This window comes from Bison bison, unplaced genomic scaffold (genome assembly GCF_000754665.1).
Source record: "Bison bison bison isolate TAMUID 2011002044 unplaced genomic scaffold, Bison_UMD1.0 scf7180017864193, whole genome shotgun sequence".
Lineage (NCBI taxonomy): Eukaryota > Metazoa > Chordata > Mammalia > Artiodactyla > Bovidae > Bison > Bison bison.
The window spans coordinates 4,169,317-4,180,959 of record NW_011494765.1 but is presented as its reverse complement, the minus strand read 5'-3'; the positions used below and the strand labels follow the sequence as shown (position 1 = coordinate 4,180,959).

General features: G+C 48.8%; 1 protein-coding gene across 2 annotated transcripts in view; it reads right to left on the bottom strand.

Annotated features, from left to right (window-relative positions):
- LOC104991554 (ras-specific guanine nucleotide-releasing factor RalGPS1-like) overlaps positions 1 to 11,226 on the bottom strand; it is a 40,630-nt gene extending 29,404 nt beyond the window's left edge. For both annotated transcript variants that reach the window (XM_010844097.1, XM_010844095.1), the window contains exon 1: positions 11,014 to 11,226. The gene's annotated coding sequence lies outside the window, so the exon portion shown is untranslated. The remainder of the gene's footprint in view (positions 1 to 11,013) is intronic.
- Between the last annotated feature and the right edge of the window lie 417 nt (positions 11,227 to 11,643).

The window sequence follows — 11,643 nt, the reverse complement described above, 5'->3', positions numbered from 1 at the left end:
GTTGCGCTCTGGGGCATGGAGGTTTGGGTATTTTACGCCTGTTATGTGTGGGCCAAACACACACCATCTACGGTTGACAGAGGATGGGATGGAGGGCAGTTTCCTGTAAGGAGCAGCGGGACCCTGCCTTCCTCCTAGTCCCTGCCAAGGGCAGAGGAAGCACTGGTGTGGCTGGGGACCGTCCAGGTCACTGACTGGACCCCGTCTGTCAGGAGCATCGCCAGGTGCCATGTGGCACGCCTCTTCAGGGCCCCCTCCTCTCACTGCTGCTCTGGGATCCACGGGTGGATGGGGCTCCACTTGGGCTCAGCCGGCTCTGACTCCCACCTGTAAGGCCCTGAGCACTGCAGTGCCAGAGGAAGGCGAGAGTCCACGACACGGAGCAAGCTCAGGAGTGTGGGAGGGACCCCAAGCAACTGGGAGCCCATCACTTGCTTCAACTGGCATTGACCAGAGAGCACTGCAGTGGGCACCAGGCACAGGTCGGTTCACAGAGAGGGTCTTTTGTCCTCTGCTGCTGTTTCCCCTCTGACCAGGTGCCTCAGAAGCTCAAGGTGAGGAGGAGGTTGGCGGGACAGGACACCCACACCCTTGGTCCTTCCTGAAAAATACCACTGAGTCCTGACCATCATGGACAGCCTGGCGCTTCCCACCAGATTAGGAAGGACACTGTCTCCGGAGAGTAAGCCAGGGTGGGCAAGACAGGGCTGGAGAAGAAGGGCGGGCATAGCAGTGGCGGTGGGACGAAGCCTACAAGGAACAGAGGGCTCATCCCTCAGCGCGATGAGAGCTGGGGCTTCAGGGAAACACCCCCTGAGTTTTAAGTCATCTTCCAGGGCCTTCCACATTCTGTGGAGAACACTGAAGGGCAAAGGCAGGTGGGAGGGGGAGAGCTAAAGGGCATGGAGAAAATGACACCTTCACATCAAACTATATGGGTTCAAGACAATGAACGAGGTTCACACACTTGTGGACTTTACTTTTCCTAATCTTGCCAAAATGAGAACACAAGAAACAATGTGAAATCTGTTGTATTAATAAAATTGAAATACAGAGAATGATGACAACAACAAACCAGAAATTAAAAGTGCCTAGAAAGTTTGAAGCAAATGGAATCAGATCCAAGAGAAAGCTATGAACATTAGACACATGGCCACAAACCCAACTGTCTCCTCTATCCAAACGATAACTGGCTAGAAAAATGTAATGGCACAAGGGTCTACTAAGAAAGAAAATACATAGAAATAAACTGTAAAAGGAAGGTACAAAAAGCATTTGAAGCAAATTATGAAACTTTACTATTACACACACACAAAAAAAGACTTAAATCAAAGGAGAGACATTTCACTCCTTCCGAATAAGGAGAAGATATTATAAAGACATCAATTCTCCCCAGTTGATTTGTAAATAAAATGAAAGTTCATTCTAAATCCTAAGGGGACTCATTCTGGAATTCAACAAGTTGATTTAAAACTTCATCTGGATAATAACTAAAAGCAGCCAAGAAGTTTTCAAAAAAAGTAAAAACTATAATGAAAAGGGACCTGTCCTTCCAGGAAGCCACACTGATGATAAATGGTCAGCAGGACAGAACTTAGTCCGGAAAATAGGATCAATTATACATGAGAATTACTATCTGGTCAAGATGGCATTTCAAACAGTGGGGAAGAATGGATTATTCAATAAATGTTGATGAGGCAATTTGCTATTCACTTGAGAGGGAATTTGTTTAAAATTTTATCAATGTCATTTATAAGGACGTGTGTGTGTGCGCTCAGTCGTTTCTGACTCTTTGTCACCCCCAAGGACTATAGCCCGCCTCTGTCCATGGAATTTTTCAGGCAGGAATACTGGAGGGGGTTGCCATTTCCTCCTCCAGGGGATCTTTCCGATCCAGGGATTGAACCCACATCTCCTACACTGCCAAGAGGATTTTCGCTCCCGGCATCTGCTGTTGCTCTTGCTCAGTCACTCTTTGTGACCCTTGGGACTGCAGTACACCAGGCTTCCCTGAGAAGCCCATATAGTCTGGATAAAGATTAACTGCCAGAAAAATACCCAAGGAAACACAAATCATTATGCTTTTTTATTATTATTATTATCCTGGGGTGAAGAAGTCCTCTCTAGGGTGATAAAAAGTTAGAAAATAAAGGAATTTATCGGCAGATTTAACTATGTTTAAAATTGAAACATTTGTATAGGAAAAGACATCAAGAAAGAGATGAAAGTCAGTCAGTAAATGGGATACAGTTCTGAAATGCTGCATGAAATGATGAAGTCCTGTTAATACAGAAAGAAGCCACCCATGGGATTTCCCTGGAGGTCCAGTGGTTAAGACTTTGCCTTCCAATGCAGAGACTTTGCCCCCAACTCTTTGCCTCCCAATGTTAAGACTTTGCCCCCAACTCTTCCTGATGGGGGAGGTAAGATCCCACGTGATTCTGTCAAAAAACTAAAACAAAAAACGGAAGCAATAACTGTAACAAATTCAATAAAAAATTTTAAAAATGTGCCACATTAAAAAAAAAATCTTTAAAACAGAAAGAAGCTCCACAGGAGCTCTGGCTCACGCTCTGCAGAGCGGCCTTGGGCAAGTAGAGAGTATTTACAGACACAGAAAGATGCCCACAGATTCAGGACATATTCACTCTTACTCATTTGTTCATTCAGCAAGTATTTGGTAGACAGTCTAGTATGTGTCAGGTACTATTCTAGGTACTGGGCATAAAGCAATAAAAAACAGACAGAAATCCCCTGGGACATTCTAGTGGGGGGAACCGACAATAAATAAAGCATTCGGTAAAATATATGGCACATAAGCTAGTGATAAAAGAGAGAGAAGTATAGCAAGGAGCAGGTACAGACAGAGTGGGGAAGGGGTGGGTTTACAATTTTAAATGGGGGCAGTGGTCTGAGAAGGGATTACTGAGAAAATGACATCTGGACATGTTTTGAAATACTTATATCTACATCTGAACACTCATACGAAAGTACAGAAGGTTATGTACTCAAGTCGTTGGCGTCCCTGGTGGCTCAGTGGTAAAGAATGTGCCTGCAATGCAGGAGACGCAGGTCCGATCCCTGGGTCAGGAAGATCCCCTGGAGAAGGAAATGGCAACCTACTCCAGTATTCTTGCCTGGGAAATCCCAGGGTCAGAGGAGCCTGGTGGGCTACGGTCCATGGGGTCCCAAAGAGTCGGACACAACTAAGCACCGAACATCAAAGCACGCACTCGCGCACTCGCGTCTTAACGTCAGTGCTCACAGGCGTCACTGTATGGCATTGCTACTTTCTGCTTTTTGTACACTCCAGTACCATCCAACTTCTTCTAAAATAAGTAGGCGACGCATGTGTGAGTAACACAGCATCTGGAGGGAAAATTGAAAGTGAACCTCCACAGACAAGCACTTCGGGGATGCTCCACTGACAGGGATCTGACATGGGAGGTTGGAGTCCAATGTCTGGTGCTCTGGTGCCACCTGGTGGTCATCTCCTAACTGAGCGATCTCATTTCCAACCAACCACCTCAAGGTAAAAAAGAGGCAAGATGCATAAAAACCGTGTAAAAACCCACCTGCCCTGTGGACAGGAACTGGAGAGGAAATGGGCAACAGAAGGAGTTTTGTTGGGGTGTCAGGGTCATGGTGGGATTTATGTAGCTTGGGATTTTCAATCACAGTTCTATGACGGTGTTTTATTCCTTTCTGTTGACTGCAATGGAGCCTTTCTACGGGGCAGCAGAACGTACTCACTCGAGGGACAGGAATGGAGTGAGAGGTGAGGTAAGCAACTCAGAGCTATAACCCAGGCCATCTGCACATATGTCCCCAGGAAGGCTGGGGGTTCATAAAGTAGAGGGACAGGGCCTCAGGTCACACTGAGCTTGGAGGCAGAGGGGTCTTCCCCATGGGACCACCTGGGGGACAAGGTCCCAGGAGTCTGGCTGGGAGGGGAAGCCACATTCGGACCCTCAGATGATTAACCACTAACTGAGTATGTGCACAGACCACCAAACTAGTGCCTCCTCACTGAAGCCCCGGGGAAACTAAGGTGCATCCCACGGGTGGGAGGAAGTGACAATCTCCCCACCTCAACAAGGGTGCTGCATGGAATGGGTTTCCTGGCCTTCTCCCACCCCACCCCCAGGCCCCTCCGTGAGCCCTCTGCTCAACCAGCTGTGGCGCCCATCACTCTGGCAAGGACATCTTCTCTCCGGGTTATCTCCCTGCTTGACCATAAGCCCTGGAAGGTGAGAGTCACATCCACTCATTCACCCTCAGAGAGACCTGGGTTTGAATCCTACGTGATGGCAAGCAAGTGCCCCTCTAAACCTCAGTTTCTGCCTCTGTAAAGTGGGGATACAGGACTGTCCGCCCCGCCGTGTGGCTATGATGAGGACCAGGAACAGCACCAGCTGGCACTCAGGAGTAGCAGTGGGTACCAGGCAGCAGTCTAAGCGTTTTATACGCTTTAAGTTCCTGAACCCAGGTCCTCTCTGTGGAGGGTTGATCACAGCGCCTAGCAGGGGGTAAGAGCTTAAACACTGTTACTTTATTCCCAGTCCCCAGCACAGTACCCAGCAGTCTGCCTTGTTCTCAGTAGAAATGAAGAAATGACTCCCCCACCCTAGTCTACTTCAGGAAGGTGCAAGGTCCGGGCAAGACTGCAATGCTTAGGCTGCTGGGACAGACACTTGAACTTCACAGTGGACTTCAAAGAGAGATCCCTGCTAGCCTGAGGAGGGTGGGAGACGCAGGGAGAAGGGATGCCAGCTCCTGGGGTGGGGGCAGGGGAAGCAGCATCACTCTGGGCTCGGTTCGGCTCACGGAGGACTCAGGCAGAAGCTACCACCCAGAGGGGTGTCAAGTTAAAAGTGGCTGAGACCTGCCTTCACCATCCCTCCAGCTCTGATCCCAGGTGGCCAAGGCTGTGGTCCTGCCAGGAGAGGGTCAGCAGGCAAGGTCACTGAGAAAAGCTGGTATGAGGGAAGGAGGGGGGCTGACAGGTGCCCAACCTACCTAGAGTCACAGGCTCTGCCTGGGGTGGGGAGGACGTGTTCAGTGCTGGGCGTGTGCAGGCCCTCTGCCACCCCTCCCTGACCCGGCCTTTTGGAAGTGGCTTCTAGCCAAGGACGTGCAGGCTAGAACACGTGCCAAAAGGGTTTTGAGGAGACTGGTGGCCACACTCCGCAACCCCCACCCCACCCTGTCCCCCACAGCCAGGTGTGCTCAGGGGCTGGTTCTCTCCCTGGACCTTCCTTGTCCCTCCTTCTCCTCCTTCCTCTCTTTTCCAGTCTCATTCTCAACGTTACTTCCTCTGGGACCCGTGCTGGGACCCCAGTGTTGCGTCCTCCTCTTACAGGGTTTTAGAGCGCCCAGGCCTCTTAGCACTCATCCTATTTGTCTTAAATTACATTCATCCTTCCCGGTGCGTCATAGCTGTGGCCGTGCTCTGCTGCCTCCCCAAGATGTCCAGCAAGAGGGTCACGCCGGCAGCATCAGGAGCAGCCCACGGCTTCTGGGGCTCACAAGCCCTTTCCTGAGCACCCTCCCTCCACATGCTTCCCATGTCTGACTCTGAGGTTACAATGGGGCAGAGCCTTCCTCCTGATCAGGGAGGACCACTGCTGCTCCTGTTATAATGTTTTGGTTCAAGAATGAGATGTTCAAACACAGAAGGTGTCAGAAGCAAACACAGTGGATGACCTGAACCTTCATCTTATAAAAAAGAAAAACTCCAGTCTCCTTGCTTTCAGACGTTTATAAAGACAACCTCAAAAGAAACAAACGACAAAAAGGAAAGTGTAGTAATTTATCTGGGTTGTTTCTTGATGTTTCATCATTTTAAATTAAACTTTATTGTACTTTTGTTTAAACTACAAAAATAATGTATCTTTGTTGCCATAAGCCAAACCCAACAGGGGTGTACAAATAAAAAGCCATGAAACCACCCTCCCCCAGAGCCGACCCCCTTCCACACACTAAGGTAATCCCACTGGGCAGACAGGAGTGTCTTCCTCCAAGTTTTTGTGCCAAGCAATATGCTGCTGCTGCTGCTAAGTCGCTTCAGTCATGTCCGAGTCTGTGCGATCCCATAGACGGCAGCCCACCAGGCTCCCCCGTCCCTGGGATTCTCCAGGCAAGAACACTGGAGTGGGTTGCCATTTCCTTCTCCAATGCATGAAAGTGAAGAGTGAACGTGAAGTCACTCAGTCGTGTCCGACTCTTAGTGACCCCATGGACTGCAGCCCACCAGGCTCCTCCGTCCATGGGTTCTCCAGGCAAGAGTACTGGAGTGGGGTACCATTGCCTTCTCTGCCAAGCAACATAAATACATGTAACTAAGTGGGACTCAGACCAGAAGCCAAGGTCGAACTACAAAGGCCTGTGGGGCCCAGCAGACTGTGTCACTGGCAAAGCTGCAGGTGTATTGGAATGAGGACAGATGGGTCCAGTGGCTAACTGCACCACTCCATTTTGAACATTTGGGAAACACTGAGTTGGCCATAAAAGCCATAAAAGCATTGGAGAGGCAGACTAGATAGTGCTCCTGGGCAGGGTAGCAGAGTTGGGAGGAGCTTAGACTCTGGAGGCCTGGTCACTTCCTGAGCCCTGTACCTATTGGCTAGGTGACCGCAAGATAGTCACTTAGTCTCTGTGCTTCTAATTCCTCCTTTGAAAAGAGGTGACCCAATAGTCCCTTCCTTGTCAGTTCACGGTGAGAAGAAAATTATGTAAAAAGCACTTTGCACTGGCCTGGGACACACTACTACTGGTCACCAGTTTGCAACCACTGCTGGAGACAAATTATTCTGCAATTTGTTTTTTTTAAACCTGATGATGTATCACGGGCTTCCCTCACGTCAACGTGGAGAGAGAGATCTGGTTGCTTTTTCAGTTCAGTTCAGTTCAGTCGCTCAGTCGTGTCCGACTCTTCGCGACCCCATGAATCGCAGCACGCCAGGCCTCCCTGTCCATCACCAACTCCCGGAGTTCACTCAGACTCACGTCCATCGAGTCAGTGATGCCGTCCAGCTATCTCATCCTCTGTCGTCCCCTTCTCCTCCTGCCCCCAATCCCTCTCAGCATTAGTCTTTTCCAATGAGTCAACTCTTCGCATGAGGTGGCCAAAGTACTGGAGCTTCAGCTTTCGCAGCATTCCCTCCAAAGAAATCCCAGGGCTGATCTCCTTCAGAATGGACTGGTTGGATGTCCTTGCAGTCCAAGGGACTCTCAAGAGTCTTCTCCAACACCACAGTTCAAAAGCATCAATTCTTCGGCGCTCAGCCTTCTTCTTGCTTTTTAATAAATGCCTAATATGTGGCTGATGGGGGTTCCCATCTCTTCCACTTTTTGCCACTACAAACAGTGGTGCAGAAAACAGCTTTGTACTGCCTTTTGCATTGGGGCTTCTGCAGGTCTTGCTACTCAGCTGACAGATATGGATATTTAATACTCATTCGATATTTTCAGATTATATTCCCCAAAAGTTAGAACAATTCATACTCCCAACAGCAGTGTAAGGGAGCACTCATTTCCCTCAGTCACTTGCTAACATTGGTTTTATCAATTTTTGTTAACATTTTGCCACTTAAAAAGGTAAAACAGAACTATTTTTATTTGCATTCTGCTAGTGATGATCTTTTGAGGCAGAAAGTCCCAACTTCTTTCTTTCTCCTTTACTTCTCCAGCAAGAAAACTCCTATTAGCTAAGCACACCCCATGGTCCCTTGTAGCTCGGTGTGGCTAAGCTCTACTCAATGAGATGTAAATGTTAGTGCCGGGTGAGACTTCTGAGAAGTATGTGAAAGGGCATGCCTCTTCTCCTCTTTCTCCTTCTGGCTTCTAGAATGCAAATGTGATGACTGGAGCTCAAGCAGCCATTTTGAGTCAGGAGGCAATCTGCTATGGCAGCAAGAGCATCGAGACATTAAGGAACCTGGCTCTGTGGTGACTTTGATTCCATCACTCCAACCTCTTTACTCTTTCATGAAATAGTATAAACTCCTACATGTTTAAGTCATTGTTATTCTGGGGTTATCTATTACATGTGACAAAATATAGTCCTAACACACCTTCTGATCCCCAAGTCAAAACTGAGCCTTTATTTCTCTTTCTGTAACACACATAAATAACAATGCCTTGGTTTTTATTTTCCCTATGTTTATTTAAGTCTCTTAAAAGTGGAACACTCATTTCCCAACTCTCCTATCCATTCTCCCACAGGCTTGGGTTTTACAGAGATGGTTTAGAATTTTCAGCCTATTATGTTTTCTCATACAGCTCTCCTCTATTTTAAAAGTTCTTAATAACACAAAATAAAAATTCCACGTCACAGTAGCAATATCCTGTGAGATTAGTCTCTATGAGCCAAAGGGTGCACTGCCGCTCACTGCCCCCTCACTCTCCACATCCCCCACCCCAGGAACTCTGCTCCAATTGTCCTTAGGCTAGAGAACTTCGCTGGACATTTCCCTCAGGCACACTTACCAGATGACTTATGCTTTATGTCCTCACATGTGTGAAATGCCTTTCTTTCACAATGACCATGAGTGACAACTCAATGGGCACAGCAAGGACTGCAGCCCTCTCCCTTGAACAGTCTGGAGACCCTGGGCCACTGTCTTCCAGCCTCCAAGGCTGCATATAGGAGGCCCAATGTCAGCCTAATTCTCTCTACTTTGACAACAATCTGTTCTTTCTTCCTAAAAAATTTTAAGATTTTTCTCTCTCTTCTCGGAGTTTAGGACTTTTACTAGAAAGTAGGTCTGAGTGTTGGTTTTTGTGTGGGATGAAAGGATCCATTTAATCTGAAGAATCAAATCTTTCTTCAATTCAATGACATTTTCTTCTATTGTCTTCCTATTACTCCTCCATCTATTCTTTTTTCTCCTTCTGAAACTCCCATGACTCCATGCCAGGTCCCCTGGATAAGGTCTCCAAGGCCTTTCCCTGCGGACAGCATCTCACATTTTAGTTCATTATTTCCATTTCTTTTTATTATTTTTCTGGGTTTTGAGGCTTTTCTTCTACTGGACCTTCCAAACCACCAATTAAAGCCATGTTTTTTAGTTCCAGCAAGCCTCTGGTACACTTTAATTGCATCCTCGTCAGAATTCTCTAAAGTTCTTATACATCTTCTCCTTCTATCCTGCCTCAAAGGACCCACTGCTCCAAGTGTGAAGCTTGGCTCCCCTCTTTCACTGGCCAGGTCCCCACAAAGCTGTCATGTGTCTTTGCCTCCCAGAGGGCGCAGGTTCACGTAGCCCATGCTCACGGCAGACTGCTCGAGCTACGGCGGCACTGGTGAGCCTGGACAACTCCAGCCTCTGTTCAAGGGGACCCACGTGAAATGGGCCGGCACACTGCGATCTTCCTGCTGAGACATGCGGAGAGGACCCCCTGCCCTCTGGTCCCCTTGTGATGACAGGGGCCAGGAGCATTTCTGCCCAGACCCCCTGGGACCCGTGAAATTGAGCAGTCCCTCTGAGGGCACAGGCAGCAAGTAGGGAGCTGCAGCCCTGCCCATGGAATCCATCTCTCATCCGACTCAAAAGCACAGAAAAGAGGAACCCCATTTCTAGAACTAGACTAACCTAGAGTCAAAACTCAACTCGGCCACTTACTTGCTGTGTGATCTTGGGAAAATGACTTATCTCCCAGTCTGTTTTCTCACGTCCTCTTACCTTTAAACCAAGTATTTCCAGCAACCTCCTTAAAGGAACCAATCCCTCTGATATATAAGTTTCAGGGAACTTGCTTCTTCTAAGCACTGTATGAATTACTTGTACTGTAATCAAGGAAGCCTAGGGCCCTGGCAGGAAAGCATCAGAAACTTTACCTTCTACCACTTTGTGAGAGTAGCTTGACAGAAGGATAAGGTACTAGGAAGAATCTGAAAAATATTGTAATATTTCAGCTTTTAACACTTTTGTGACTACTCCAATCTGAATAAGATCTCCTAGGATTCTTCTAGGCAGATATTCCCCTGTGGTCATATGTTGTCTCAAGACCTGAGAACCATGGCTGCAGAGGGGATGGGTGCTGAGAACCATGAGCAAGTCCACGTTGGTTCCCGTCTGGTGACACTTATTGAGCACCTACTGTGTGTAAGGCATGGAGCAAAGCACTGCATGGAACACAATAATGAGCAAGACACAGCCCCTGCCTTAAAAGTGCTTGACGTCTAGTCAAGGAGATAAGGGGGAGGTCAAAAAAAAAGCAGACTGCGATGCAGACTGTGGCCAAGGCCACAAGAGGCCTTGATATGACATGTGTCATGACAAGTATCATGACAGTTTAAAAGAAGGAAAGCTTAAGTGAGTCAGGAGAGCAGAAAAGCATGCTTAGAAGAGGTGTCGGGTAGGCTGGACAGAACCTCAGGGAGCGAGGCGGGGGGGGAGGAAGTGGGCAGGAAGACAGGGGTTGACGAGTAGATTAGAGTCTCTGGAAGACCACGATCATGTCTTACTCACCTTCGTATTCCTTCCCCCATCCTCCCAGGGCCAAGCGTGACTCACACCACGGTTGGCCCTTTCTGACGAAGGCTCTGTAGCAAGGCTAGCCCAAAGTGAGGAGGGAAGCTGAACTGAGAGAGAGGGGGCAGAGGTTTGTGGGGTGAGACAAGGACTTGACTGAGGTTTGGAGAAAGGAGATCACCCAAGTCACCCCAACTGTAGGGAGCATGACACAGAACGTTCGTCTTCTGACCAACAGGAGCAAAAGGATGACACCGAAACAGTGTGGCAACAAGAGCTTTTGCACGAGGAGGAGAGAGAGGAAGGAAAAAACCCTGATCCAAGAGTCAGGAGTGAAAACCCCAGAGCCCAAGTCTCTGGGTGTGGCTCACTGAGGACACCCGAGTCCCAGAAGCCCCTGTGCCCTCCACGGCCCCACAGGCTCGCGGCGGGAGGTTCTCTGACCTCACACCCAAACCAGCCGCACCTCTGGGTGCCACACCCTGGCCCTCTGCTCAAGAGGGCACAGGGCACCAGGGTCAGTGAACCCACTTACCAGGAACACGTGTTGGGCTTCATAATCCCAGGCCAACAGGATAAACCGTCCCAGCAGGTCTCTTTCCAAACAGGAGCCTCTGAAAAAGCAGGGGGGTAATTCGATTTACACGATGTTCCAGATGGTGAGACTTGTTTCTCGACACTCAACAAGGTCAGACCAAATATAGTACAACAAGATCTGATTCTGAGCCTGTTCTGTGAAATGTCACAAGCCTTCCCCATAGATGAATATGCGATACCATTTAGCCGATCGGGTAGCAAAGCCTGCCCTAAAATCACCAAAGTTAACTTAAATCTCTGTGGTCACTATTCTCCTTTCCCATCATACTTTGGATACACGCTGGTGGAAGCACGGGAGGGTCTGCCAAGAGACTCCACAGGAAGATGCATTCTGGCAGCTGCAAAGCCCGGCCAAGACCTCAGGAAGGGGCCCATGGGGAAAACTCAGGAGTACCTGGCACAAACACCCCAACCCTCAGAGCAAGTGGTCAGGGAGGCAGACCACGTGGCACAGGACAGGCATCCTGCACAGCCGCTGCAGAGGGCCCTGGGGCCAGTCTGCCTTCCCTCCTACAGAGCACCCCCTCTCCGCATCCTCCACCATCCCCAGGAGGGCAACCTCATGACC